This window comes from Polyodon spathula, unplaced genomic scaffold (genome assembly GCF_017654505.1).
Source record: "Polyodon spathula isolate WHYD16114869_AA unplaced genomic scaffold, ASM1765450v1 scaffolds_3613, whole genome shotgun sequence".
NCBI classification, from domain to species: Eukaryota; Metazoa; Chordata; class Actinopteri; order Acipenseriformes; family Polyodontidae; genus Polyodon; species Polyodon spathula.
The window spans coordinates 13,386-38,548 of record NW_024475073.1 but is presented as its reverse complement, the minus strand read 5'-3'; the positions used below and the strand labels follow the sequence as shown (position 1 = coordinate 38,548).

The 25,163-nt window shown below is 34.8% G+C and overlaps 2 long non-coding RNA genes across 2 annotated transcripts; one reads left to right on the top strand and one right to left on the bottom strand.

The window, feature by feature from the left end:
• Positions 1 to 589: 589 nt before the first annotated feature.
• Positions 590 to 5,570, bottom strand: LOC121312128. Its single transcript, XR_005949699.1, has 2 exons — positions 5,469 to 5,570; positions 590 to 630 (listed from the first exon to the last, which is right to left on the bottom strand). It is a non-coding gene; the product is annotated as an uncharacterized LOC121312128 (long non-coding RNA).
• A 13,357-nt stretch (positions 5,571 to 18,927) lies between these two features.
• On the top strand, positions 18,928 to 24,146 carry LOC121312125. The gene is made up of 2 exons (XR_005949697.1): positions 18,928 to 19,029; positions 24,106 to 24,146. It is a non-coding gene; the product is annotated as an uncharacterized LOC121312125 (long non-coding RNA).
• The last annotated feature ends 1,017 nt before the right edge of the window (positions 24,147 to 25,163 follow it).

Sequence of the window (25,163 nt, the reverse complement as noted above, 5' to 3'; positions counted from 1 at the left end):
GGTTTAAACGCCTTCTTCTGTTGTGGACATTTCACATCTTTTTGGTGGACACACCTTTTTGTAGTACTAGTGTTTCCAGTCTTAGAAATAAAATGAAATATGCTATAGTGCCTTGTATTTTATTTAAACCATGCAGGTGAGACACATAAATGATGGGTAAAAAAACAAAACGTAGTCATCAGTCTGTTACATGTTTAGTGTTCATATAAAGATAATACATTTATTAAATGCCTGCCACTTTGTTGTATTCAGTCAAATTTAGCTGTCAAATTGCCATGCCATTGTGGGAACTTTTTATATTTGAAGCTAGGCCAGCAGTGGTCTGCTAACATTTTCACCAAAAGCTTAACACAGGCAAAGCAAGTAGCCCTTCCATTTCCATGCGTGTAAGCTTGAACTTTTATCAAACGTCAGCACTGACTGTCCAAAATGTCAAACTCTGTACATTATTTCCCCTGTCTTCCTCACATGCTTATCTATAGAATGCAGACAGTGGTAAAAAAAAAAAAAAAGACCACACAGTGATGTGATAAAGGCCATCTTTCACAGCAGACTTCCTACTTCTTGTCTGTTGATCTTTTTTTTTTTGAATGAACTGTGCAGTAAAACAATTACAGTGCCACTGGTTACCTGGTAATAAAAAAAGGTGAAACATTAGTAAGTAAAATGTTTGTATTTGTGAATACAAAATAATCTGACTTGTACGTGCTTTCTCATTGCTATGTGATAAACATGATTATTTTTTTTATACTTCCAGCCTTTGAAATATAATTAAAATAAACTGAAATTTAAATATTTATTTATGATAGTTTAACAAAACGCCAGTAACATCTAACCAGGGTCCCCCTATTTGCAGACTGCATACAATGCTCTGCATAAGAGATCAGGGTAGCAATAACTGTCTGGAACTTATATCTCTGTAAATGCAGTTATTTACTACTCTGGTAGACCATTTGAAAGGATGAACATTTCACATTATCACTAAAGTTTAGTTATCAGTCATGTCTTTCCAATACAAAAATTTTCAATTTTTTATTTAATTATTTCCTTAAATAATATAAAACCCATACTTCATACCTGTGAGAAATAATGTATTCCAGACCATGGGCTCTATGTATCATTGATTTTTCCTTGGTATCTTGACTTTTCGTAGTTTTCACTCGAAGTCATCGACTTACCTGTGACATATATAATCATTTTCAGTCCGGAAAATTACTTTATCATACTACGAAAGTTTAGTGATGACTGTCTCATCTCAAACTTATGTGGCCAAGCAAAGTTTGATGCAAGCGTACGTTTACATGCTAGAGTAATTCGCGCTTAGCTCCTGGATGTATTGAATGGGACCTTACATACACAGTAAAAAAAAGGACTAAAATGTTGCACTGCCAACGCACGGCATAAAATGTGAGACGTAGAATCAACTAGATGTTCACATGTGAAAACTTCCTTACACTTTGAAGGATCGAGTAACGTCCGAAAGAAGCAAATTCAAATTTACTTCGGTGAAGAGTTTATATCTTATTGGTCTCTGTTACTAGAGAAATTATACATGCCATAATTGATTTGTTACGTGTAGTACGTAAAGGTGCAAAACAAAGAAATTCTGTAACCACGAATAATTACTTCCTTCGTACGGAACAAATCATCGTAGAGTTCTTTAATTAAACACAAACGAAAATATTTTTTTATCAGTAATTAATTTTGTAGTGCACAGGCAACTGAAATACGCCGAAAAGTATTTAAGAACATAAGAACATAAGAAAGAGGCCATTGGAGAGGAGGCCATTCGGCCTATCTTGCTCGTTTTGGTTGTTAGTAGTTTATTGATCCCTGAATCTCATCAAGCAGCTTTTTGATGGATCCCAGGGTGTCAGCTTCAACAACATTACTGGGGAGTTGATTCCAGACCCTCATGATTCTCTGTGTAAAAAAGTGCCTCCTATTTTATGTTCTGAATGCCCCTTTGTCTAATCTCCATTTATGACCCCTGGTCCTTGTTTCTTTTTTCAGGTCGAAAAAGTCCCTTGGGTCGACAATGTCAATACCTTTTAGAATTTTGAATGCTTGGATTAGGTCGCCGCGTAGTCTTCTTTGTTCAAGACTGAATAGATTCAATTCTTTTAGCCTGTCTGCTTATGACATGCCTTTTAAACCTGGAATAATTCTTTGCACTCTTTCTAGAGCAGCAATATCCTTTTTGTAGCGAGGTGACCAGAACTGAACACAATATTCAAGATGAGGTCTTACTAATGCATTGTACAGTTTTAACATTACTTCCCCTTGATTTAAATTCAACACTTTTCACAATATATCCGAGCATCTTGTTGGCCTTTTTTATAGCTTCCCCACATTGTCTAGATTAAGTCAGTTTACTTGCGTCTATATACACTGTACTTTTTTTTGTTTACATAACTAAAATGTACATAGACTCAAACAAAGTTTTCTGCAATGTTATTAAATGAATATGCTTGTGGGATATTAATTTGTTAAGTGTGTTCATTCTAATTACGTTCATAGTAATCTTTATTCATTTGAGATGCATATTTATATGTTTTTTTTTTTTGTTTTTTTTTTTATATATAAACATTTCCTGCGGAACGATTGAACTTGATAACAGTAATTTAAAAATCCAATTGATGTCTATGATTAATTAATGCTGGGACAAATATTCAAACTAATATTTTTTTACATGCATTCGGATACAAAAATCAGATGTTTGTATTCGCTACAAATGACAAAAAATACCTTGTACTTATTTATTGTCTCAAACAGAATTTTGCCAAATGAAAAAGGGCTCTGTGCGGTATGTGAGATTAATGTATATACAACAAAACAGGCAAGCACGTCATTCTGAAATGCCTCGCTATACTGTACATAGGGATATATATGAATGGTTTGGCAGTTCATTCCAAGGTTAGTCGGAAGTCGACCACCCAGAAAGGAGATGGAGTCACAATGCCAGAATTTGTCACCTTAATGCGGTAGGCTATGTGTCAGTCACGGATTGGAGGATACATGATTGCACTCGCTACCAAAGGGGGCGTGACTGAGGGTATATCAGGGGATGTGGTGAAGCAATCTGTTCCTTTGTAATGGTTACGGAAGGACCAGTGAAGGAGTACTGTGTCATAAAGAAACCGTGAGTTTTTGTGTGTTGTTTTGTTTCTCTATTAAACTGTTACATTTGTCGTTTATAGAAGGCTAATATCCTGGAGCTGTAGCTAAACAGCCAGCAATTAAACCTGGACTACACTTCACCATTGTGCATGGCTAAACCAGTAAATCACCACTCTCACTAAGAGCACTCTGGACTTGTGACCATGTTGTGTTTTTGTGTATTGTTCAGTGTCGATTATATATCGGGTGATTCTGAACCTGTTAGAGCCAGGTAGTGTAGAGCCAGGTATTATTATTTAAAGTTGCCAAACAAGCAACCCAGCACAAATAAAGAACTGTTTTTCACCGTGAACTGTCTTGTTTCTCTTCATTCCTGAGCACTGCATCACCTCTACACCTGAACACTGCAACATGAAAAGGTGTACAGAATTGTGCCTACACAATTTATTCTTTACTCTTGGGATATTTTTCTATTTTAACGTGTTTCATATTGTAACGTCTTGCTGTAAATTAAAGGCACACACACAGGGGCCACACCTCGCTGCTCCTGCTGCTATGCTGTCTCTGCTTGCATTCTGAGCAATATAACATCTTTTATTACTTTTTGAAAAACGAACGAATATCTGAACGAATATTCTGAACATGAAAATCCTGTTTTTCTCCCAGCACTATCCGTTAATCCGTTTTGTAACTAATTTGAAGATATTAATATGTTTCAATATTAACTAAATCAAGTTATTAATCAAATTGATTAATCTTGCTACTTAATTGATTTATTAAATTGTCTGGATCGTTAAATAATATTTCCGATTTTTCCATTTCATTGATTAACAGGACAATTTCGTCTTCATGGAAATTTGTTTTCCTTTTCTTTTTGGCTGGTGCCATAGTTGCATCAACGCTGGAGTCTGCAGAAGCCACAGATCGATCCTATTACATTTGCCTACTACATCTTTCAGTTCAATATACCACTCATTTATCTGTGCCAGAAGGAAGTTCTAAATCTTGACTTTCGATGTTCCAAGTCTATTTATAATGAGATGCCAGTTCTGATCTCTCCTGTATAATGAGCTGTAATTTATGCTGTTCATAAACATGTGGTGATATAACGGTGATTGTAATGATTGTTCAAGAAAAAAAGCTGTTTAGTACAAAAATTCTATGAAGTACAGAGGCTACAGATTCACAGTATTTACAAACATGTAAGTAATATTAGTACATAGAGCCTCATATCTTTTTTAAGAGACAATTTTTCTTCTTGTGTTTGAAACATACACAAATTCCGAAAAACCCCACACAGCAAATGATTGTGCATATTCAAATGTAAAACACTTTGGAATAAATGACTTTCAGTAATTATGAAGTACGATATATTTGCTTTGTCAGGGTTATTGGGAAGATAAAATTTGTGCATCTGTTACGGCTCCCCTGAAACCATCCAGGCGTTTCCAGGCTCTAATTTGGGAACATCCATGCTAGAAAATCCATGATGAAATATTGGTATACAAAAACCCCAACATTTCTAAATCCAACAACGCTATTTTCCACGGCAGATTTCTATTTGTATATTTGATAAAACAGCACTGCTGTTGCCATCTATACCTCTATTAGAAACTCATACAGAGTGCAAATAATTTGAAAATGAATGAATGTAAACGCATTTGATATGTCAGCTACATTAATTAACATCTCTTGTTGATAAATTGCCACTATTTAACTGGTTTTTATATATATATCTATATATATATATATATATATATATAATATATATATATGATCATTCTTTGGTTTTTATATATACTGTAGCAGACAGGCAGTCTGAGAACGTCCAGATAAGACTTTTGACTTTGGGTTGGGCTTGGGGAGGGATTGGTAAAAATGTATTGTAAATAACATGACTACGTTCTGTGTTGTTATGTGCTGTGTGTTACTGAATGCCTGCAAAACCTGTGAGTGCTTGGGGTGCGCGGCGATTGGTCCCCATGTTCCCGGCAGTATGTATTTGCATACTGCGTCCTGAGTGGTTGGAGCATGAATGGACTGATTTGCATGCGAGTGTGTCAATATGACCAATGAGGTGTAAGTGTGGTGTATAAATGTGAGTGTGTAAGGGGTGTGAGGGGGTTAGTTGTTGAGTGAGAGAGTGACATCCATTGTTTAGGAGAACTTCTAAAAGAGCGGGCTGAACTTCTATAAAGAGTAGTTCTCACTGCTGTTTGAACGGACTACTGGCTCCTGTCTCATTTCTCCAAATCTGGGAACCTGCAACACGCCTCCACCACAATTCTGGATATCCTTTTATTTGCATGTGTTGTGCAATAAATTAAAAATAATAATTAAAGATTTACCTGAGCAACACACTTTGCTCTTTCAAGGTGCTTAGCAGCACATTATTCAGCTTTGCTTTCCTTTGTGGCAACACAGGCCTCAACAGGTCTATCTGTAACGACAACCTGCAAAAAAAGTATAACAATAATTATTGTATACATGTTTATGTTTTAGATGTATATTGTAAAAAAAAAAAAAATCAGGTAAAATCAGCTGGCCATGTTAAAAGCATACTGTGTAGTTCACCAGCTTTTTCATATTAATGTTGGGCCCAGCTGTTTCCACTTCAACCAACACACAAGACAAAATTATAAGCATCAAGCTGAATGGCCAAATGCCAAACAGATAAGCCAAGCACACACATTTCTTGTGAATGATACCAAGTTACAAGAGATAAGAATTACTCTACTAAATATGGATAATTATAATGTACAAGAATTGAGTATGTAAAAAAAAAATCTTTGTATATATATCTTATATAATATATATATTATATATATTATATATATATAATCAGCGAATGTGACAATTGGATTGAAACACAACAAATATACAGTACATGATAGTGGATATAAATACTGTCTGTCTACTGTAAGATTATTTTGGTTTCCTATGGGACATTTTTGGGTGATAATAAGGAAGCATGTTTGCAGTGTCCCATGTGGTTTTAGTAATATACTACTTGAAATTTGCCAATAACTTTGTTATCCATGGGCCTATGGAAATTGAACCAAGCTCAAACTAAAATCAGGCACATTGTCTTCACACAAACACCTTTGTGATCCTTAGCCATCTATGATTATTATAGTTTTTAAATAGTACAGACAAATCTTACCTTAAACACTGGTTTAATATATCATTTCATTAGATGAAGTCTGTAAAGTGTTATTAGTATTTTAGTTTGTTATTAGTATTTTAGTATGTTATTAGTATTTTGGTTTGTTATTAGTATTTTCTGTGTTTACACAACAGGTAATCCAATGACAATTTTCTGGTATGTTTTTTTATAAACCGTCTATGCTATGTCATAAACTAGTCTATGCTATGGCATTGTGTAGTAAAACAACACTAATGAATTAGAGTTTTGGACTAATAAAATCACATGAAGTTACAAGGTATTGTAAAGTTTTATTATTTTACTGTACAATACTGTAAGAATATTATATATATATATAAATAATTATATATATATATATATATATATATATATATATATATATAAATTATATATATTTTATATAGTACAATATGTATGTAATATGTGAGTAAAATGTTCCATTGTCTATATAGTTTGAAGTGTCAATATTGAAGGAAAAAAAACCTTTTGTATGCCACCTTGATTATTCTCTAAATAAACTGACAAAGTTGAAAACAAAGATCAAACCTCAACTCATTTGTTCTATGCTAAAGAGAATCCTGTGTGCATGTATTTGATATTTTACACTGTACTTAAAAAAGGGTCTAGGCAATCATCAAACAGAAACCCAATAACCCTGTTCCACAAACATGAAAGTGAACATTTAGTGATGCTTTAGTTGGCTATGCTACTTATACCTTGTGGGTAGTTGCCCTGCATGTTTGAAGTGCTTTTTAACATTTCAGATTTGATGATATCTCTCAATTTGCATCAGTTGTGTAAAAGATTATTCAAATATTTAAAGGATCTGTCATTTTTAGTCCTTTTCTGCTCCTTTTACTAAAATGGCCCTGCTCTTTTGTTGATTTGTGCTTGTACGCTTGCATTACAAAAACATAAAACTGAGCTTACTTGAACTTTCTGGTAAGGTCATTCAACAGTACTAACCAACAAAAGCTTTTAAAAGCATTCTGTTCTCTTTTCTGCCACTGCAAATACTCTTCATGTTCATGGTGCAACTCCTTCTTGGTTTAAAGCTCTATTTATAAAATACAATATCAAACAGAGACACATTTTTCCAGGAGTTCAAATACTGCACCCAGTCAGTATAAACAAAACATAAGTCCACAAACAGGGACTAGAACAATATAAATGCATTAAAGATGAGGAAAGAAGATTATCTAGCCAGTTTATTATTATTTCATGGTATATTCCCTGTATCATTAGTAGGCAACTGTCTATTTGACCATATTTTTCTACCATATGCTCAACCTCAGTTGCCTTCAAATTTGCAGTCAGTCTCTGCACCCAACATGTAACAGAATATTGCCACAAAGAAGGTCAGGACACTTAATTGCCATGAGCTGATTATTTCTAACTTTCTAACATATTTTTGCTCATTCGCACAACTCCACATCCAAAGCACAGAATCCTATATTCTGATATTAAATACACTAAACAGAAAAAAATACAGTGGAACGTCACATATCAGACCGTCACATAACCGCCTTGATTAATTAATCGCCTCGCTACATAAATAAATAAATAAATATTAAAAGTAGGCTAAGAGAGTAATGGCATTGGCAGCAAATGCAGCTTCCGGGATGGAAACAGAAAGAAAGCGTTATAGCAATCAGCCTTTTGGTGCGTTCCCCTTTAAGAGAGGCGGGCTGTGTGCATGTGTCAGTCAGCTGTGTGTAGCAGTGACGTTTCAATAAACCAGTTGAGAAAGCTTTTTTTTGTGCAATGTGTTTATATGATGGAGTGCACATGATTCACATGATTTCAGGATAAATTCAGCAGTTCCTCTAGGTTCCCTCTGCTGGGTAGTGCATTTCAAAGCAAGGACTTAACCATGCGCACCAAAGCGCTTTCAAAAGAACAAAGTTGTTGAAAGGCACAGATCAGGAGATGGGTATAAAAGTAAAAGTTCTGGAACCTATCGGGAACTGCGTGCACGGTTAATAATAATTCTCTAAGAGATGGATGGTTACATGTGACAACAATATCCCAAGCAATCCACAAATCTGGCCTGTATGGTAGGGTGGCAAGAAGGAAGCCATTACTCAAGAAAGCCCACCTTGAATCCTGTTTGAAGTATGCAAAAAAAACACTCAGGAGATTCTGTAGCCATGTGGCAAAACGTTTTCTGGTCTGACGAAACTAAAATGGAGCTTTTTGGCCTAAATGCAAACCCAACACAGCGCATCACCCAAAGAACACCATTCCTACTGTGAAGCATGGTGGTGGCAGCATCATGTTATGGGGATGTTTCTCATTGACAGGGACTGGAGTACTTGTTAGGATAGAAGGGAAAATGAATGGAGCAAAGTACAGAGAAGTCCTTGAGGAAAACCTGCTACCCTCTACAAGAAAGCTGAAACTGGGACGGAAGTTCACCTTTCAGCATGACAACAACCCAAAGCACACAGCCAAAGCTACATTGGAGTGACTAAGGAACAAAAAGGTAAATGTCCTTGAGTGGCCCAGTCAGAGCCCTAACCTAAATCCAATCATAAATTTGTGGCATGACTTGAAGATTGCTGTCCATCAACACTCCCCAACGAACTTGACAGAGCTTGAACAGTTTTTGTAAAGAAGAATGGTCAAATATTGTCAAATCTAGGTGTGCAAAGTTGGTAGAGACCTATCCCAACAGACTCACAGCTGTAATTGCTGCCAAAGGTGCTTCCACCAAGTATTAACTCAGGGGGGGGGGGGGGGGGTGGAGACTTATCCAATTATGATCTTTCAGTTTTATATTTTTAATATATAATGTTTTTCATATTAAAAACCCTTTTCCCTTTAACAATGTGGAGTACGATCTGTAGATAAGTGGAATAAATCCTCATTTAAATGTATGAAACACTGAGGCTCTGACAACAAAATGTGAAAAAAACTTCAAGGGGGTGTAGACTTTCTATAGGCACTGTGTGTATATATGTGTGTGTGTGTGTGTGTGTGGGTGTGTGTGTGTGTGTGTGTGTGTGTGTGGGTGATCGCAAATAACTCATTGAGTAGACAGTATATTGAACCCCCACTCAGGAAAGGAAGACGAGGACTTTAATATTTAAAAACTATGACCCTGTTTAATGGATTTGCATGAAAATTTGGTTGTGTGGTCCCTTTAGTTAGATCTCTTGATGTGAGTCCTTTCATTCTGCTCCGATAAGCGGATTCCAAGATCCAGATAGTGAAAATAAAATTAAAATCTGTGCTTTTTTGTTGGGTTTTGCTGCATTTGTGGTTAGTCTTCAGCTCTGAAATGTTTTGTAATTGTTGGTTGACCATTTTAGGTTACAGAATGATCAATCTGTTCCTGAGTTGTAAGGATTTTAATTTTTTTTTCTAAAATTCGTGTTCAAGCTGAATTCCGCCATAACTAACGGATGGTCAAAATTCAGTATTTAAAAAAAAACAAAAAAACAAAAAATGCTTCCTCGGATAATTAATTTGTTAAAGTTTGTTCATCAAATGATGTTTGTGCTTGGCTAGGTTTTGACATAGTAAAAGATTTTTTTTTTTTTTTTTTTTTTATAGAAATGTTTTCATACTTACTTTTGTACTTGATAACATTAACTAAAAAATCCAATTGATGCCTATGATTAATATGTTTTAATACATTTTGTGACTAATTCAAAGCTATTAATATGATTGAATATTAATGAAATCTAGTTATTAATCAAATTGATTCACTTTGTTACACATCTGATTTATTACAATGTTTGGATATACTGTTACTTGATTGATTACTGTCTTGTTTACAATCATCTTAAAATAACATTAGAGTATGTTTTGTTGAAAAAGAATAAGTTTTTGACCGATTCAGATTTTACTGCTGATGTGTTTATTTTCAAAAGGTTTTCTTTAGGCTGTGCTGCAACAGTCCAGCCGCAGAAAAAAGCTTTTTTTTTGGTGGTGGTGGGGAGATAAGTCTTTTTTGCACCAGGGCCCAGTAAATCGCTGCACCGGCACTTGGAGGACTAATCTCGCTAAACATGTCTCTTGTGGTACCTGCAGAGAGTTGGATGTTGTTCGGCTTAACTGATGAGGTTTGTGATTGCTTGTGTTGCCTTGCCGGGGAATAGCTATATATATATATATCTATATATATATATATATAGATATATTATATATATAATATATATATGTGAAACTTACTAACTCATTAAGTTATGAATACTCCTTATTGTTGCTATAGACTCAGTATAGACTGTCAAAAATTTCTTGAATGTTGGTTTTGCAGGGAACGATTACACTTGACGTAGTATACGTACACAACCCACAAATAATGTAATGATTACAATAGATATGTCATTACTAACCATATCGTTGAGGATCTACTTTATTTATTTATTTATTTATTTATTTATTTGGAAGAAGTTTCAATAGTTATAAAGTGTTCTGAATGTAAAAAAGCAATATATCTTCAAAGGCAGATCAGCCCCTTCTTGCATTATCACAAGGAATGCTGAAAGTATGAACTGTCTTAATACACTCAGATAATGACAATTGCTTGACTATCGGCTTCAAAGCCATCTAAGATCTTTTTTTTTTCCTTTTTTTTTTCTTTTTACCCACTTCATAGTACTTTTCAAAATCTAATTATGATAGCTAAATAAGAAAAACGTAATAGGGGGTTATCTTTTAGTATATTCATCTTATAATTACCTGGAGGAGTGTGTGTGTGTTTGTGTGTGTGTGTGTGTGTGTGTGTGTGTGTGTGTGTGCTGTGTGTGTGTGTGTGTGTGCGTGCATGATTGCGTGTGTGTGCTTGCGTGCGTGCGTGTGTTCGTTCGTGCATGTGTGTGTGTGTGTGTGTGTAAGTTCAGTTAAAATACATTATGAATCATCTTGGACTAAGATGAAGCTTATTTTACATTTTTTTTGTCATGGTAGGTTTTAAGTTTGCCGAATATTACATTTTGGTAACCGGAATTGTAATCACAGTCATATCGGTTTTGGTTAAATTAACAAAAGAAAAATGGAATCATCGTTGTACACATTTTTGTTGTCAGCTAGTGTGACACTGTAAATTAAATAAAAATGCACAATTTCGTTTTGTGTAAGTAAAGCTCAGATTATTATTTTTTACAATTTCAGCACATCTTAAAATGTAAAATAACATCATAAAAATTCATTACACAAAATGGAGGAGTGTTATGTCTCATTCCTATGTTTCACAATTTTAAATTGGGGTTATATTTCATGTGACCATAATAAATGGATATGTGAAACAGCAAAGAAGTGCGTTCTGCATTACTAAAGCATTGCTTTTATCAGTAGCACTTTCACACAAAGCAAACATTCTCACTCAATTGAGTACCTTTTTATTGATGCAACAGTGACACCTAGTAGTAGCACCTAGTTTTGAACAACAGTTAAAAGGAACTAATTTGTTGTGTATTTAGCACATTCATGAATGAAAACTGACTTGTACTGGATAATGGTAAAGAAAGACAAGCATTTACCAATGCAATATCAATATCAGTTTCTGTGTCAAACAGGCAGAAACATTCTATATTAATTTAAATATTAAGTATTTTGTTTTATGTATATATTAAATTTGATAAACCTTATTCCAAACATCCACAACTTTAGTATACCAACACCCTGTCATTGTCCCTTATAAAAGTTCACCACAGTATTTTTATATGATTTTTATTTTGAACATTTATCATTCTTTTCCAATGATTATACTATGCATTTACCATAGTTTGCCGTGTATCTTCAGTATGCTTGAACTGGTACGAAGTGACACAAAAATCACTTTGAAATTGATTTTAAAAAGCCCCCCCCCCCCTCCCCCCCTCCCCCTCCCCCTCCCCCTCCCCCTCCCCCTCCCCCCAGATCCTGACAAATTTGAAAGTAAGTATTGCATGACTGCACGTTTACAACAGGATTTGTCCTCGGGAGGGGAGGGGGAGGGGGAGGGGGAGGGGGAAGGGGAGGGGGGAGGGGGGGGGGAGAATCATTTTAGTATGCAGAGTGTAATAAAACACAGTGAAAGCATGGTAAAGCGTATGAAGATACACGGCAAACTATGGTAAATGCATAGTATAATCATTGGAAAAGAATGATAAATGTTCAAAATAAAAATCATATAAAAATACTGTGGTGAACTTTTATAAGGGACAATGACAGGGTGTTGGTATACTAAAGTTGTGGATGTTTGGAATAAGGTTTATCAAATTTAATATATACATAAAACAAAATACTTAATATTTAAATTAATATAGAATGTTTCTGCCTGTTTGACACAGAAACTGATATTGATATTGCATTGGTAAATGCTTGTCTTTCTTTACCATTATCCAGTACAAGTCAGTTTTCATTCATGAATGTGCTAAATACACAACAAATTAGTTCCTTTTAACTGTTGTTCAAAACTAGGTGCTACTACTAGGTGTCACTGTTGCATCAATAAAAAGGTACTCAATTGAGTGAGAATGTTTGCTTTGTGTGAAAGTGCTACTGATAAAAGCAATGCTTTAGTAATGCAGAACGCACTTCTTTGCTGTTTCACATATCCATTTATTATGGTCACATGAAATATAACCCCAATTTAAAATTGTGAAACATAGGAATGAGACATAACACTCCTCCATTTTGTGTAATGAATTTTTATGATGTTATTTTACATTTTAAGATGTGCTGAAATTGTAAAAAATAATAATCTGAGCTTTACTTACACAAAACGAAATTGTGCATTTTTATTTAATTTACAGTGTCACACTAGCTGACAACAAAAATGTGTACAACGATGATTCCATTTTTCTTTTGTTAATTTAACCAAAACCGATATGACTGTGATTACAATTCCGGTTACCAAAATGTAATATTCGGCAAACTTAAAACCTACCATGACAAAAAAAATGTAAAATAAGCTTCATCTTAGTCCAAGATGATTCATGCTCCGTTTGCACATTTTTAACTGAACTTCACACACACACACACGTTTTCCAGTAGAATCAGGTTTCTACTAAGTATACATAAATTTGTGACTTGAATGTTGTTGTGTGTGTGGGTGTGTGTGGCTGGTACGGGGTTGCTTGTGTGGCCACGCAATCATGCACGCACACACACACACACACACACACACACACACACCCACACAAACAACACACACACACAAACACACACACACTCGTGGTGTGTGGGTGGGTGCTTGATGGCACTCTTCATTATAAATAAGATGAATATACTAAAAGATAACCCCCTATTACGTTTTTCTTATTTAGCTATCATAATTAGATTTTGAAAAGTACTATGAAGTGGGTAAAAAGAAAAAAAAAGGAAAAAAAAAAGATCTTAGATGGCTTTGAAGCCGATAGTCAAGCAATTGTCATTATCTGAGTGTATTAAGACAGTTCATACTTTCAGCATTCCTTGTGATAATGCAAGAAGGGGCTGATCTGCCTTTGAAGATATATTGCTTTTATTACATTCAGAACACTTATAATTGATTGAAACTTTCTTGCCAAATAATAAATAAATAAATAAATAAATTAACAGTTGGAGTTGCTATTACCAATTCATTACTGTATAGATAACTACTTAGTAATGTAATAAACACCCAACACATGCATATGATGCAGTTCACATTAGCAAGACGTTTTGGTTTGTCAGTTTCTTAAAAACTGTCAGATATGACTCTCTATCGAGCAACAATAAGGAAGTATTGAAACTTACGAGTATGTAAAGGATAGATATATATATATATATATATATATATATATATATATATATATATATATATATATAATTATATAATCTCCCCGTTACCCCTCCGTTGTGGGTTCGTTACGTGCCTCCCGTTAAACCTCATCAGTTAAGCCGAACAACATCCAACTCTCTGCAGGTACCACAAGAGACATGTTTAGCGAGATTAGTCCTCCAAGTGCCGGTGCAGCGATTTACTGGGCCCTGGTGCAAGACTAGAGCCCCCACCACCACCAAAAAAAAAAGCTCACCACTGCTGCAGCACAACCTAAACAAAACCTTTTGAAAATAAACACATCAGCAGTAAAATCTGAATCGGTCAAAAACTTATTCTTTTTCAACAAAACATACTCTAATGTTATTTTAAGATGATTGTAAACAAGACAGTAATCAATCAAGTAACAGTATATCCAAACATTGTAATAAATCAGATGTGTAACAAAGTGAATCAATTTGATTAATAACTAGATTTCATTAATATTCAATCATATTAATAGCTTTGAATTAGTCACAAAATGTATTAATCATTTCATAGGCATCAATTGAATTTTTTAGTTAATGTTATTAAGTACAAAAGTTAGTACTCAAATGCGTCTATAAAAAAAAAAAAAAAAATCAATCTATGTCAAAACCTAGCCCAAGCAACCCTAAAAACATCATTTTATGAACAAATACTTTTGTGTTGAAAACAAATTAATATCCGAAAAGCATGTTTTTTTTTTTTTTGTTTTTTTTTTTAAATACTGAATTTTGACCATCCGTTAGTTATGGCGGAATTCAGCTTGAACACGAATTTTAGAAAAAAAAATTAAAATCCTTACAACTCAGGAACAGATTGATCATTCTGTAACCTAAAATGGTCAACCAACAATTACAAAACATTTCAGAGCTGAAGACTAACCACAAATGCAGCAAAACCCAACAAAAAAGCACAGATTTTAATTTTATTTTCACTATCTGGATCTTGGAATCCGCTTATCGGAGCAGAATGAAAGGACTCACATCAAGAGATCTAACTAAAGGGACCACACAACCAAATTTTCATGCAAATCCATTAAACAGGGTCATAGTTTTTAAATATTAAAGTATATGAATTGGGGGTTAACAATAAACTGTCTACTCAGCCGATAGTGCCACACACACACACACACACACACACACACACACACAACACACACACAGGTTGTATAGGATGTGGGTTGTGCGTTGTGTGGTGTTGGTGTGTGTGTGGATATTGCAGCACACAGTGCCTATAGAAAGTCTACACCCCCTTGAACTTTTTTCACATTTTGTTGTGTCAGTGCCTCAGAGTTTCATGCATTTAAATGAGGATTTATTTTCCACTTATCTACACTAGCATTTGAGGAAAAATTTCCCTTTTCCCAAAAATTCATACTTTTGAAAAAAATTTATATATTAAAAATACAAAACTGAAAGATCATAATTGGATAAGTCTCCACCCCCCCTGAGTTAATACTTGGTGGAAGCACCTTTGGCAGCAATTACAGCTGTGAGTCTGTTGGGATAGGTCTCTACCAACTTTGCACACCTAGATTTGACAATATTTGACCATTCTTCTTTACAAAACTGTTCAAGCTCTGTCAAGTTCCTTGGGGAGTGTTGATGGACAGCAATCTTCAAGTCATGCCACAAATTTTTGATTGGATTTGGGTCGTGGCTCTGACTGGGCCACTCAAGGACATTTACCTGTTTGTTCCTTAGCCACTCCAGTGTAGCTTTGGCTGTGTGCTTTGGGTCGTTGTCATGCTGAAAGGTTAACTTCTGTCCCAATTTCAGCTTTCTTGTAGAGGGTAGCAGGTTTTCCTCAAGGACTTCTCTGTACTTTGCTCCATTCATTTTCCCTTCTATCCTAACAAGTACTCCAGTCCCTGTCAATGAGAAACATCCCCATAACATGATGCTGCCACCACCATGCTTCACAGTAGGAATGGTGTTCTTTGGGTGATGCGCTGTGTTGGGTTTGCATTTAGGCCAAAAAGCTCCATTTTAGTTTCGTCAGACCAGAAAACGTTTTTGCCACATGGCTACAGAATCTCCTGAGTGTTTTTTTTTTTTGCATACTTCAAACAGGATTCAAGGTGGGCTTTCTTGAGTAATGGCTTCCTTCTTGCCACCCTACCATACAGGCCAGATTTGTGGATTGCTTGGGATATTGTTGTCACATGTACACTTCCATCTCTTAATAATCATTAACCGTGCTTCAAGGGCTATTCAAGGTCTTTGAAAATGTTTTATGTCCATCTCCTGATCTGTGCCTTTCAACAACTTTGTCCCAGAGTTCTTTTGAAAGCGCTTTGGTGCGCATGGTTAAGTCCTTGCTTTGAAATGCACTACCCAGCAGAGGGAACCTAGAGGAACTGCTGAATTTATCCTGAAATCATGTGAAATCATGTGCACTCCATCATATAAACACATTGCACAAAAAAAAGCTTTCTCAACTGGTTTATTGAAACGTCACTGCTACACACAGCTGACTGACATACGCACACAGCGCGTCTCTCTTAAAGGGGAACGCACCAAGAGGCTGACTGCTATAACGCTTTCTTTCTGTTTCCATCCCGGAAGCTGCATTTGCTGCCAATGCCATTACTCTCAGCCTACTTTTAATATTTATTTATTTATTTATGTAGCGAGGCGATTAATTAATCAAGGCGGTTATGTGACGGTCTGATATGTGACGTTCCACTGTATTTTTTTCTGTTTAGTGTATTTAATATCAGAATATAGGATTCTGTGCTTTGGATGTGGAGTTGTGCGAATGAGCAAAAATATGTTAGAAAGTTAGAAATAATCAGCTCATGGCAATTAAGTGTCCTGACCTTCTTTGTGGCAATATTCTGTTACATGTTGGGTGCAGAGACTGACTGCAAATTTGAAGGCAACTGAGGTTGAGCATATGGTAGAAAAATATGGTCAAATAGACAGTTGCCTACTAATGATACAGGGAATATACCATGAAATAATAATAAACTGGCTAGATAATCTTCTTTCCTCATCTTTAATGCATTTATATTGTTCTAGTCCCTGTTTGTGGACTTATGTTTTGTTTATACTGACTGGGTGCAGTATTTGAACTCCTGGAAAAATGTGTCTCTGTTTGATATTGTATTTTATAAATAGAGCTTTAAACCAAGAAGGAGTTGCACCATGAACATGAAGAGTATTTGCAGTGGCAGAAAAGAGAACAGAATGCTTTTAAAAGCTTTTGTTGGTTAGTACTGTTGAATGACCTTACCAGAAAGTTCAAGTAAGCTCAGTTTTATGTTTTTGTAATGCAAGCGTACAAGCACAAATCAACAAAAGAGCAGGGCCATTTTAGTAAAAGGAGCAGAAAAGGACTAAAAATGACAGATCCTTTAAATATTTGAATAATCTTTTACACAACTGATGCAAATTGAGAGATATCATCAAATCTGAAATGTTAAAAAGCACTTCAAACATGCAGGGCAACTACCCACAAGGTATAAGTAGCATAGCCAACTAAAGCATCACTAAATGTTCACTTTCATGTTTGTGGAACAGGGTTATTGGGTTTCTGTTTGATGATTGCCTAGACCCTTTTTTAAGTACAGTGTAAAATATCAAATACATGCACACAGGATTCTCTTTAGCATAGAACAAATGAGTTGAGGTTTGATCTTTGTTTTCAACTTTGTCAGTTTATTTAGAGAATAATCAAGGTGGCATACAAAAGGTTTTTTTTCCTTCAATATTGACACTTCAAACTATATAGACAATGGAACATTTTACTCACATATTACATACATGATTTATATATATATATATATATATATTATATATATATATATATATATATATATATATATATATATATATATGTCTTACAGTATTGTATTGTACAGTAAAATAATAAAACTTTACAATACCTTGTAACTTCATGTGATTTTATTAGTCCAAAACTCTAATTCATTAGTGTTGTTTTACTACACAATGCCATAGCATAGACTAGTTTATGACATAGCATAGACGGTTTATAAAAAAACATACCAGAAAATTGTCATTGGATTACCTGTTGTGTAAACACAGAAAATACTAATAACAAACCAAAATACTAATAACATACTAAAATACTAATAACAAACTAAAATACTAATAACACTTTACAGACTTCATCTAATGAAATGATATATTAAACCAGTGTTTAAGGTAAGATTTGTCTGTACTATTTAAAAACTATAATAATCATAGATGGCTAAGGATCACAAAGGTGTTTGTGTGAAGACAATGTGCCTGATTTTAGTTTGAGCTTGGTTCAATTTCCATAGGCCCATGGATAACAAAGTTATTGGCAAATTTCAAGTAGTATATTACTAAAACCACATGGGACACTGCAAACATGCTTCCTTATTATCACCCAAAAATGTCCCATAGGAAACCAAAATAATCTTACAGTAGACAGACAGTATTTATATCCACTATCATGTACTGTATATTTGTTGTGTCAAATCCAATTGTCACAATTCGCTGATATATATATATATATATATATATATATATATATATATATAGATATATATATCAGATTTTTTTTTTACATACTCAATTCTTGTACATTATAATTATCCATATTTAGTAGAGTAATTCTTATCTCTTGTAACTTGGTATCATTCACAAGAAATGTGTGTGCTTGGCTTATCTGTTTGGCATTTGGCCATTCAGCTTGATGCTTATAATTTTGTCTTGTGTGTTGGTTGAAGTGGAAACAGCTGGGCCCAACATTAATATGAAAAAGCTGGTGAACTACACAGTATGCTTTTAACATGGCCAGCTGATTTTACCTGATTTTTTTTTTTTTTACAATATACATCTAAAACATAAACATGTATACAATAATTATTGTTATACTTTTTTTGCAGGTTGTCGTTACAGATAGACCTGTTGAGGCCTGTGTTGCCACAAAGGAAAGCAAAGCTGAATAATGTGCTGCTAAGCACCTTGAAAGAGCAAAGTGTGTTGCTCAGGTAAATCTTTAATTATTATTTTTAATTTATTGCACAACACATGCAAATAAAAGGATATCCAGAATTGTGGTGGAGGCGTGTTGCAGGTTCCCAGATTTGGAGAAATGAGACAGGAGCCAGTAGTCCGTTCAAACAGCAGTGAGAACTACTCTTTATAGAAGTTCAGCCCGCTCTTTTAGAAGTTCTCCTAAACAATGGATGTCACTCTCTCACTCAACAACTAACCCCCTCACACCCCTTACACACTCACATTTATACACCACACTTACACCTCATTGGTCATATTGACACACTCGCATGCAAATCAGTCCATTCATGCTCCAACCACTCAGGACGCAGTATGCAAATACATACTGCCGGGAACATGGGGACCAATCGCCGCGCACCCCAAGCACTCACAGGTTTTGCAGGCATTCAGTAACACACAGCACATAACAACACAGAACGTAGTCATGTTATTTACAATACATTTTTACCAATCCCTCCCCAAGCCCAACCCAAAGTCAAAAGTCTTATCTGGACGTTCTCAGACTGCCTGTCTGCTACAGTATATATAAAAACCAAAGAATGAATATATAATATATATATATATCATATATAATATATATATATATATATATAATATATATATATATATATTTATATATCAATAGTTGGCAATTTATCAACAAGAGATGTTAATTAATGTAGCTGACATATCAAATGCGTTTACATTCATTCATTTTCAAATTATTTGCACTCTGTATGAGTTTCTAATAGAGGTATAGATGGCAACAGCAGTGCTGTTTTATCAAATATACAAATAGAAATCTGCCGTGGAAAATAGCGTTGTTGGATTTAGAAATGTTGGGGTTTTTGTATACCAATATTTCATCATGGATTTTCTAGCATGGATGTTCCCAAATTAGAGCCTGGAAACGCCTGGATGGTTTCAGGGGAGCCGTAACAGATGCACAAATTTTATCTTCCCAATAACCCTGACAAAGCAAATATATCGTACTTCATAATTACTGAAAGTCATTTATTCCAAAGTGTTTTACATTTGAATATGCACAATCATTTGCTGTGTGGGGTTTTTCGGAATTTGTGTATGTTTCAAACACAAGAAGAAAAATTGTCTCTTAAAAAAGATATGAGGCTCTATGTACTAATATTACTTACATGTTTGTAAATACTGTGAATCTGTAGCCTCTGTACTTCATAGAATTTTTGTACTAAACAGCTTTTTTTCTTGAACAATCATTACAATCACCGTTATATCACCACATGTTTATGAACAGCATAAATTACAGCTCATTATACAGGAGAGATCAGAACTGGCATCTCATTATAAATACATTAGTAACGCCAAGAGTCAAGATTTAGAACTTCCTTCTGGCACAGATAAATGAGTGGTATATTGAACTGAAAGATGTAGTAGGCAAATGTAATAGGATCGATCTGTGGCTTCTGCAGACTCCAGCGTTGATGCAACTATGGCACCAGCCAAAAAGAAAAGGAAAACAAATTTCCATGAAGACGAAATTGTCCTGTTAATCAATGAAATGGAAAAATCGGAAATATTATTTAACAGCTCCAGACAATTTAATAAATCAATTAAGTAGCAAGATTAATCAATTTGATTAATAACCTGATTTAGTTAATATTGAAACAAATTAATAGCTTCAAATTAAAAACGGATTACGGATAGTGAGGGAGAAAAACTAGGAACACATAGCTTCACCGCATTAAGTTCACAATATTCTTCAGATCCATTCGTTCGTTTGGTCACAAAGTAATAAAAGATGTTATATTGCTCAGAATTCAAGCAGAGACAGCATAGCAGCATTTACAGAATGACGTGCCCCCTGGCCCCTGTGTGTGTGCTTTTATTTTAGAGCAAGCCTTTACAATATGTGACACGTTAAAATAGAAAAATATCCAAGGAGTAAAGAATAAGTTGTGTAGGCCTCTGTGGAAAAGTAGTTTGCAGTGTGCAGGTGTAGAGGTGATGCAGTGCTCAGGTAATGATTTGAAAGAACTACAGTTCACAGTTAAAAACAGCTCTTTATTTGTGCTGGGTTGCTTGTTTTGCAACCATAAATAATAACCCTTATTTGGTCACTGGAGTTGTCCCGAATAGGCATCATTGGATCCCATGTTAGCAATAATAGTGAAAAAATATTAGTTAATAAGACACAAAAAACACAACATTGGTCACAAGTCCAGAGTGAGTGCTCTTAGTGAGAGTGGTGATTTACTGGTTTAAAAAAAAAAACATATATGCAAAGTATAATTAATATAGGTCGGATAGAGCCATTATAAGAAAACACATGTAACATTTAATTATGAAAAACTCAAAAGGACACGTCCTAAACCAAACTCAGATGACAGGGTAAAACTCCTTCATTGTGTCCGATATTCCGGAACCATACAATGGTTCACAGATTTGCTATCACCACATCGCCTGATAACCCAGCTCTAGACAACTTCACTGGTATATTGTGAAAAGTGTTGAATTTAAATCAAGGTGACAGTAATGTTTAAACTGTACAATGCATAGTAAGACCTCATCTACGAATATTGTGTTCAGTTCTGGTCACATCGCTACCAAAAGGATATTGCTGCTCTAGAAAGAGTGCATTAAGGTTCCGGGCTTAAAAGGCATGTCACTATGCAGACAGGCTAAAAGAATTGAATCGACTTCAGTCTTGAACAAAGAAACTATGCTGCCAAACCATTCATATATATCCCTATGTACAGTATAAGCGAGGCATTTCAGAATGACGTGCTTGCCTTTTTTGTTGTATATACATTAATCTCAGGGGCATTCCGCACAGAAAACACTTTTTCATTTGCAAATTCTGGTGAGATGGTAATTTTCTTGTTCCTGGTCCCCTCTAAGTACAAGGTATTTTTGTCATTTGTACTCGAATACGAAAAGCTGCTTGATGAGATTCCGGGATCAATAAGCTACTAACAACCAAAACGAGCAAGATGGGGCCGAATGGCCTCATCTCATAGGCATCAATTTCTTATGTTCTTAATGTTATCACCCTTCACAGTATTTCAGTTGCCTGTGCAGGAAAAATTTTATATAAAAAAAAAACAAAAAAAAAACATATCATGATTTGTTTCCATGCTTCCCTTCATTAATAAAGCACCTTAATGTATAAAAGAACACACTTAACAAATTAATATCCCAACAAGCATATTGCCATTTAAGTTAATACAGACTATTAAGAGATAATTGTCTTTGAGTTTATTTTATATTTGAGTTATGTAAACAAAAAAAAGCCTGGCAATGTTTAAGGAAGTTTCACATGTGAACATCTAGTTGATTCTACACAATGTGGGGAAGCTATAAAACAGGCCAACAAGATGCTCAGATATATTGTGAAAAGTGTTGAATTTAAATCAAGGGAAGTAATGTTAAAACTGTACAATGCATTAGTAAGACCTCATCTTGAATATTGTGTTCAGTTCTGGTCACCTCGCTACAAAAAGGAACTAATACCGTGCCTGCTCTAGAAAGAGTCGCAAAGAAGAATGACTCCATATTTAAAAGGCAAGTCATATGCAGACAGGCTAAAAGAATTGAATTTATTCAGATCTTGAGAAAAATCAATGACTACGCGGCAACCTAATTCAAGCATTCAAAATTTCTAAAAGGTATGAACATGGGTTTTACCCAAAGGATTTTTTCGACCTGAAAAAAGAAACAAGGCCCAGGGGTCATAAATGGAGATTAGACAAAGGGGCATTCAGAACAGAAATTAGGAGGCACTTTTTTACACAGAGAATCATGAGGGTCTGGAATCAACTCCCCAGTAATGATGTTGAAGCTGACACCCTGGGGATCCTTCAAGAAGCTGCATTGATGAGATTCTGGGATCAAGACAGTTATTGCTAACAACCAAATGCGAGCAAGTATGGGCCTGCAAATAGGGGGACCCTGGTTAGTATGTTACTGGCGTTTTCTTAAACTATCATAAATAAATATTTAAATACAGTTTTCGGCGTATTTCAGTTGCCTGTGCACTATAAAATTAATTACTGAGAATCACAAAATGATTTTCACGTTTGTCAGTTTATTTAAAGAACTCTACAATGATTTGTTTACTAATGCTTCCCTTCATTAATAAAGCACCTTAATGTATAAAAGAAACCAAAACAACATGCATGTATTGCCATTGTTAGTTAATACAGACTATTAAGAGATAATTGTCTTTGGTTTATTTTATATTTGAAAGTGCTTCATTTTAAAGTAACTCGAAGCCTGGCAATGTTTAAGGAAGTTTCACATGTGAACATCTAGTTGATTCTACACCAGCGAGAGGCATGTGTAAAATAACAGGCACCAACCGCAGTCTGTGTAAATCAGGAAAAAATGACAATACATCACAGGGTAAGCGCGAAACTTCGATATTTTAATGAGATTCGTACATTTGCATGCGAAAGTAGTTTGAAACGAACAGTTGACTAACTAAACTACCGTCAGGTATGATTAAATGTAATTTTCGGGAGTGAAAATGACTAATATATCACAGGTAAGTCTATGAAGTCACAAAAACCTACAAAAAGTCAAGATGGGATAGAAAAATCAATGATACATAGAGCCCATGGTCTGGAATACATTATTTCTCACAGGTATGAAGTATGGGTTTTATATTATTTAAGGAAATAATTAAATAAAAAATTGAAAATTTTTGTATTGGAAAGACATGACTGATAACTAAACTTTAGTGATAATGTGAAATGTTCATCCTTTCAAATGGTCTACCAGAGTAGTAAATAACTGCATTTACAGAGATATAAGTTCCAGACAGTTATTGCTACCCTGATCTCTTATGCAGAGCATTGTATGCAGTCTGCAAATAGGGGGACCCTGGTTAGATGTTACTGGCGTTTTGTTAAACTATCATAAATAAATATTTAAATTTCAGTTTATTTTAATTATATTTCAAAGGCTGGAAGTATAAAAAAAATAATCATGTTTATCACATAGCAATGAGAAAGCACGTACAAGTCAGATTATTTTGTATTCACAAATACAAACATTTTACTTACTAATGTTTCACCTTTTTTTATTACCAGGTAACCAGTGGCACTGTAATTGTTTTACTGCACAGTTCATTCAAAAAAAAAAAGATCAACAGACAAGAAGTAGGAAGTCTGCTGTGAAAGATGGCCTTTATCACATCACTGTGTGGTCTTTTTTTTTTTTTTTTACCACTGTCTGCATTCTATAGATAAGCATGTGAGGAAGACAGGGGAAATAATGTACAGAGTTTGACATTTTGGACAGTCAGTGCTGACGTTTGATAAAAGTTCAAGCTTACACGCATGGAAATGGAAGGGCTACTTGCTTTGCCTGTGTTAAGCTTTTGGTGAAAATGTTAGCAGACCACTGCTGGCCTAGCTTCAAATATAAAAAGTTCCCACAATGGCATGGCAATTTGACAGCTAAATTTGACTGAATACAACAAAGTGGCAGGCATTTAATAAATGTATTATCTTTATATGAACACTAAACATGTAACAGACTGATGACTACGTTTTGTTTTTTTACCCATCATTTATGTGTCTCACCTGCATGGTTTAAATAAAATACAAGGCACTATAGCATATTTCATTTTATTTCTAAGACTGGAAACACTAGTACTACAAAAAGGTGTGTCCACCAAAAAGATGTGAAATGTCCACAACAGAAGAAGGCGTTTAAACCAGTTTTGGTGGTGCTTATTCAGCTGGCAGGCAAAAATAGTCAATTCTCAACAAGTTTTCATAAGACAGCAAAAGAAATCACTGATTCTATATTCCAGAGAGCCACCATTTTCATCTCATGGCCCTTAACAGAACAATTGACAGCAATTTCACAGGTGCTAAGTCAAATACCTCTCCAGCAGGGATGGGCTTCTCCAGCTCTACGCACTGTTGTTTTTGTTTTTCGATGGTTATATTACATATTTACCATAGGTCACCATGGTGTGCCATTTTCTAAAAATAATATATTTGACCATACTTCTCTGGGCTTTACGATGCTTACTTATGTGTTCTCTATGCTTTATTACACTTTGCTATGCTTTTACTATGGTAAACTTCTATAACTTCTCCTTTGAGTCTGTCTGTTATTCCCATAGCTGATCTAACAA